Below are 7,618 nucleotides of genomic sequence, written 5' to 3' on the forward strand. Positions count from 1 at the left end.
TGGTGTTCCTAGATATTCAAAATGCATATAGTTCCTACTGTGTATTCTACCGCGCGGTGACAAGGTTTCGCATGTGTTATAGAGATTGGAACGTGGTAGATTTCTATTGGATTTCATAAAGAAAATAACACTGAATGTAAATATATAGATTTAACATTTTCTTGCCAGGTAGATTGCTTTCTCATACAAGATATAGTATAATAAATTATTAACAGATATTGTATAAACACAGAAAACAACCCAGTGACTGTAACAATCAGCTCGATCATTTAGTTTAATGAATTAAAATAAATCTCTTCTTTGAATTTGTTTTTCAGATGCTGTTTGTCGTTTTAAGTGCATTGATCGCATAAGTTATCCTGATTTTACACTAGAGTCTGGGATGGTAAATCTCTCTCTCTCTCTCTCTCTCTCTCTCTCTCTCTCTCTCTCTGAGTGTATATTTAAAGACATTGATATTTAAGCAAGATTCTTTGCTAAGCAATTGCAATATTTTTTTTCTGAACCATTGGCACTGGTGGACAAGGCCTCTCAAAGTTGAAATGAAAAAAAAACCCAGAGGTTGTAGGGGGGGGGGGGGGTGTCCACTAGTTCCTGCATGTGTTCTGAACATATATAATATTTATACATCGTAAATTAATTAACTTGTTACATACTTACTAGTAAAACTGTGGCAGAACAAGTTGTTGTTGGTTTTGGCTGTCATGAAAAAGAAAAATGTACAATTTTTATTTTATTTTATTATTATTTCTAAAAATTTATTTATAATTTATTTATTTTTTGTTTGATGTTTTAGGATTAGTTTCTTGATAAACATAAAATTTCATGAAGTCTATTTTAACATTTTTTTACACTCTGAAACATTATTCTTGCATGAAGCAATCATATTTTAATTTTCATTGTAGGAAAAGTGTGAAATGGAAGGTGCTCATTTGGTAGAAATCCAAACTAACGAAGAATGGGGAGTAGTTAAAAGATTGCTAGAAGGGGGAGGTAAATATGTTAAACTTTGTTTTTCCCCTTATAAATATTTCACATTTTACAAATACTACAGTTAAAAGGTTAAAAGGTCTACTAAATCGGATGTTGAAGGGAGGGGGTTATATATATATATAATTATATATATATATATATATATATATATATATATATATATATATATATATATATATATATATATATATATATATATATATATATATATATATATATTGTCGGCTATTACTCTGTTATCGGGTCCATTCATTAGCCCAATTACGGCACTTTCTTTTTATTCATTTAGAGGTCGTTAATTTCCGGCATAAGGGAGGAATTGGAAATTTTTGCACAGAAGACTGTGTATTGCTTCTTTTTTTAACAGAAGTATGTGATTGTTAATTAAAACAAGTTTCTTAAATAGTAAAGAAACTATTTATATCAACATTCTTGTATGAGTGTTGTGAATTTATTTTAAATTTGGTTAAATAAAAGTGTTGATTTAATAATCATATCTTCGTGCACTGTACATTAGACATTGGAAATGTTTTGCTGGATCTTCTAGTAATAAAAATGTCTGCCAAAATCCGTCTTGTCGTCAGGTATAACAAATCATATGTTGCACTCATGCTTAGTTAATAACTTTATGATATATCTCCAGGGTTTTACCCATGCTTAGCTTCAAAAATCAATCACACCGAAAAATAAGACATATCGAATCACTTTTTAATCTTATTTTTTATTTTTTTTATTTTTATTTTTTGTTTACACTGTATGTATGTATTTATTTTCCATTGAAATAATCAGAAGATTTTTTTTCTTTTAAAAGTACACTTAATTATAGCCATTGATGAAAATTTTGATACAATTTAGCAAAGATGTCTGTTTTAAGGTCTGACGACTCGTTCCTAAAATATCTGTTTTGTATCTCTTCGTTAAATTCAATTCAATTCACTTAATTGACAATTACCATGTCGGCATACAGTCATTACATAAAACGAATTAACAAGAATAATATATACATATACAAAGTGACAAATGTGAGTTGAACAAAATAATGTAGAGTATATTTACATATTTCTAAGTATTCATTGCTGACTTTCTTTTCTGGTGTCAAAGCACTTTTTCAAAAAACAACATATCCTTCTAGCAGTTGTAATATTTGTAGGATTGACAATTTTTCTAATGGGATTATCACTAGTATATGTGTTTAAATTAAATATATCAGTATAATTGCATCTAAATTGGTCATACTTTGAACAGTATAGAACAAAATGTTTTTCATCTTCAATAAATAATTTACATGAATAGCATAAACGTTTTTCTCTAGGAATAGGGGGTTTACAGTATCTGCCCGTTTCAATATACAATGGATGGGCACTGATCCTTAATTTTGTTAATACAGATCTAAAACTTTTCTTTAAAGGCAGCTTTAAATAACTTTGCAATTTGTATTCATTTTGAATTACAATTTTACTATAAAAAGCTAACTTTCCAGAGTTTGATTTGCTTATATTTTTCAGTTGTTCATGTATCTTGTTTTGGTAATGCTCTTGTAATTTGTTTTTCAAGGTTGTGTGAGAAATATCCAAGGAAGTGATATTTAATTTTTGTAGTAATGAAGACAGTTTTCTTTGCCAAGATATTCTAGATACAAGTTTTTTGTCTTCTTTAAATGCAGAAATCACTAAATAATAATTATAATCATGTTTGTTTTCCATTTCCTTAAGTCTCTTAAGATATTTAAACATATATTCATAACATAAATAGTACAAAGGAAAACGACCCAATTCACATAAAACAGCAAGATTTGATGCCTTTCTATGTACCCCTAGTATGTCTTTAAATATTAAGAGCCATTCTCTGTAATGACTTGAACTTTTATATAGGATCTGTGGCACGCAAAGTCTCAGAATTTCTCCAAACTCTCTGTGATAAAAGTCTTTGATACCGTAAACCCAAATCAGGCAAAAATTGGTTGCTACGTGTCATGGTTACCATAGCAACATGTCCTAAAGTTTGAAAAATGGCATTTTTCAACATGTTCAGAGTCCCACAGTTAACGTTTGCAGCAAAGAAAACAAGTGGCAATGACTGTTTCTGAAAGTTGAAGGCCTAGTGTCTTAAATGCATGATAAACATGTTTGGTAAATCAACTTTAACATACGTTACTATGGAAACAAAGTATTCAAAAGTAAGAATTTTGTTTATTTAATTTTATAAAGTCATTACACTTAAGAATAAAAACAATTATAGGTTGAAATGCAAGCAAACAATAGACAAGAGATCTTTGTAACATATACCAAGGACGAAATATGATATTTCTTATAGGTTGGCAATGGTTGCCATGGTTTTAATACCATGAAGGGATTTTAAATTTACTCTCGTAGTGTTTTAATCTTATCCTATCTTTTTAAAAAGCATATTTCTATATAACTGATGATCAATTTTTAAAGGCGTTGGTGTGACCCTAATTTTCACATTTCAAAAAATTCAAATTCAATTCTTTAAATAGAGCGTTGCTATGGAAATAAGGTGAAAAAGCATGAATAAAAATCTGAAAAATACTCTGTTTCCTTGGATACGTACCCTTGTATGTAGATTCCCAAAACTTTAATGATTGATATATGTGAACAACTAACCTGACTTTCAATTTTGACTACCACCCAATCTCTAACTGGATGCAAAAAGCTGGCACATAGGGTCTAATATTGACATAAAATTAACAGAATCGAACATTTTCTCTTCTTGGTAACCATAGCAACAGTTTTGTATTTTTCAACAAACTTTATCAATATATGATATTCAACTTTAGTTCTACCAGATATGTACTATTCAAGGTGAGTCAAATAATAGGTTTCTTGATTAAAAGCTTAGTAAATTCCTAAAGCAACAAAAAATATCACTTTAAACATCTAGTACGTTGTTTCCATGGTTACACTGCAAAGTAACAATTAATCCCAATTTTTCTAATGTTGTCGGTGTTGCAAGGTCCTAAGGATGTATATGTGCCAGTCATGAATTTTATTGTTTTTCCTCAAGATAGTAGCATTAACCCAATCATAGCAACAGATTTTGCATGGTGACACTGTGTTACCATGGCAACCACGGAAGTTATTTTTAGAATAATATTGCCAATACCTAATTACATAAGGTCAAATATTTTTCATTGTTTTTCTTATGTTGTTGATTGAGTTTGATCATGTAACATCTATCATTTGTGAATATTGAGCATTTTTCAGCATTTTTAAGCATCTAAAATGTATGTCAAATATACCCATGGTTACCACTTACTTAGAGATAAATCCTAAATAGTTTCTTTATAGCATAAGTGGCAACAAGGTGTCATGTTTTTGTAAGAATGGTTTGTTTGTTTTTCTTAGTCTTCATTAAGGCTTAATAAGGACTTGAAGTTGCTGAAAATCTCAATTTTTTCATCTTTTCTGGCTGTTACCATGGCAACCAAGACCCATAGCAACGAAATTTTATTTAATATATGTTTCTGGTGTCAAGTTGTAATAATGGGCAAAGTTTCATCAAAATCGGTGACCATGCGTGGCAAAGAAGTTTAAGTGGTTACAGAGAATCGCTATTAAGTGTTGTGTTTTTTCAAAAGGAAATTTGTCTGAAGACATTAAATCACATTTGAAGTCAGATATCCATACTTCAGATCCATATGTAATAATTGGTATTATCATTGACTGGTATAATTTTAACATAATTTCAGCTGAAAAATTAATGTTTGCAGGAAAATTTGATTTAATAGCATAATATGCTTTCCTAGCACGTTCTGATAGTTGTTCAGCTGCAAATTTCATTTTTCCATCAGATCTGAACACAACACCCAAATATTTATATTCATTCGTTATGTTAATCATTTGGTGATTGTAATAAAATCTAAATGATGTTTCATCATCTGTTTTTCTTGAAAAAATCATAACATCTGTTTTATCCATATTAACACACAATTTCCAGTCTGAACAATATTTTCCTAAAACATCTATACAGTTTTGTAGACCAACTTCTGATTCTGATACAAGGACAAGATCATCAGCAAAAAACATATGATTTATTGGCATAGTATCTAGATATGCAGGATATGTGCTTACATTTTTAAGATAATTCACAAAATCATCAACAAAGATATTGAAAAGTGTTGGACTTAAATTATCACCTTGTTTGACTCCTCTATTGGCTTTAAATTTTTCACTCATTTGATTGTCCTTTTTACAAGAATAGTATGTATTTGTATACATGTCTGTCAAAAGTTTGAGAAAGTTACCACCAATACCCTTTTTATTCAATTTGTATAAAAGTGCAGATCTCCACACAGTATCAAATGCTTTTGAAAAATCTACAAAGCACACTTATAAATTCTGTTTCTTTGTATAAAGATATTTGTTTACTAGTGTTTTTAGTACAAATATATTGTCAGTGGTCCTATGACCTTTTCTAAATCCAGATTGATATTGACTTAGTAGGTTATTTGACTCAAGATAATTATCTAAGCGTTTCTGTAGAAGGCCTGTAAAAAGTTTTCCTAAACAACTTGTAACACTGAGACCCCTATAATTGTTTGTATTATTAGGATCACCATTTTTGTATAATGATGTTATAAGTGAAAGGTTCCATTCTTTGGGCATTTTTCCATTTTTAAGTAGAATATTAAACAGTTTTGTAAGGACAGATAAAAGGGTAGTATTGTTTGTTTTAATGAACTCATTTAAAATTAAGTCAGGCCCAGCACTTTTACCATTTTTCAGCTTTAAAATGCTTTGTTCTATTTCATCTTGAGTAAACAAAAAGTCTAATGGATTTGGTTCAGTATTTAGTTCAGTGTATTTGTATTTCAAGCTCTCTTCATCAGTATACAGAATGTTCAGTAAGGATTTGTAGTGGTCAACGAATTCTGAAATTCCAATTTTTCTGCATTAGTTTTCTTTGATTTATTTTCTTTTATCTTATTCCAAAGTTTATTGGAGTTTTGTGGCGAAAGCGTGTTAATTTCTTCTGCAATAATATTGTAAAAATTAGATTTAAGACTTTTTCTTAGTTATTATAATCTTTTCTACATTTTGCAGAGGCATGTTTTAGTTCACAGTTGTTTGGATATTTGTGTACTTTCTTCCCTAAATTTCTAACTTCTTTTCGTAGGAGTAAGCAATCTGTAGTCATCCATTTTGGTCTCTGTTTATTTTTTCGTTGTGATTTTGTAAATTTTGCAGGTTTAAATGGAACACTTTTATTAGCTGCATTAATTATAATACTTGATAGTTTATAGACAAGATCATTTGAATCATATGTGTTATCATCATATATTTGGTCAAGTAAATTATCCAACATTAGTATTTGATTCTTAGTTTCTTCCTCATTAATATCTTCTGCATATTTGTTTTTACAAATGCTTGACCAGAGATATTTCCCCTTCAAAGAGTGCATTTTATATTTTTCATTGCAAAACACATTTGTGTTCAAATTAATACTTGCAGTAATCTGATAATCTGATGATCTGATAATCTGATCTGATATTTCTGTAGAAGGTAATACATTAAAATGTTCAATTTTATGATACAACTGACTTGATGCCAACATATAGTCAACATTGCTTGAACCATTAGAATTAAAAAATTTAAAATAGCCAAGTGAGTCACCAAGAAATCTTCCATTCAGGATGGATAATCTGTATGTTTTGCAAATATCTGTAATTAGGTGTCCATGTAAATTTGATGTCTTATCAAGTTGGTTTCTGTTCACTGAAATGTCAGGTTCATATATGTATTCTGGTGTAGGGCAATCCAAAAATGTATCATTCAGTGTGTCATGTATAAAATCTTGCAGCCCCCCTGTACGAGCATTAAAATCTCCACAAACAAAAACTTCTCCTTTGCTTCTATAGTTTGCAATTTCATTTTCTAAATTAGAAAATACTTCTTCCGATTTTGCCTTACTTACGTATGGTTTTATATAACAGAAGCAAAAATAATATGAATCAATATTCTGTTGTGATTTTGTATTTCGAGTGTTAATTTCAAGCCAAATGCTATTTTCACTTTGAAATACTTTTTTGAAGTGTTTGTATATTGTAGGTTTAATATATACATGTAATCCACCTTATGGTCTACCCCTTTTCTTTGTCTTTTTTGAGTTCAATACAAATGGTGGAGAAAATCCTGGAAGATTTCTTGTTGAATCCTTCAGCATTGTTTCAGCTAAACAAACAATATCATATTTTGTACAAAAGTTTCCTAAAAGATCATCATTTAACTTTTCATCACTGAGACCATGTACATTCCAGTATGCAATATTTAGCGATGACATTTCAAAATTATAAGAAAAATCAAGCTAACATTCTGACAGTGACATAAAAATATAAATGGCAGATACATATATCAAGTTTAGAACAACCATTTAAAACACAACCAGGTATATATTGACTACTCTTACTTCAGTTTTACAACACACAACCTGAGGAAAAGAGAAATAATAATAACAAGAGAGTATTATGACTTAGATAATGACTAGATTGAATGATTGGTATCATGCTGGTCTTCCATGTATCTACAAAAATTTCAACATCTGTTCCAGAAGTTCTCTCATTTGAGACTCCTTCGTTATTGGCTCTTGAACATTTTGGTTCCCCTGT

The sequence above is a fragment of the Saccostrea echinata genome, unplaced genomic scaffold (assembly GCF_033153115.1).
Source record: "Saccostrea echinata isolate AGI-Se365-2 ecotype Australia unplaced genomic scaffold, CSIRO_AGI_Sech_v1 ptg000028l, whole genome shotgun sequence".
NCBI classification, from domain to species: domain Eukaryota; kingdom Metazoa; phylum Mollusca; class Bivalvia; order Ostreida; family Ostreidae; genus Saccostrea; species Saccostrea echinata.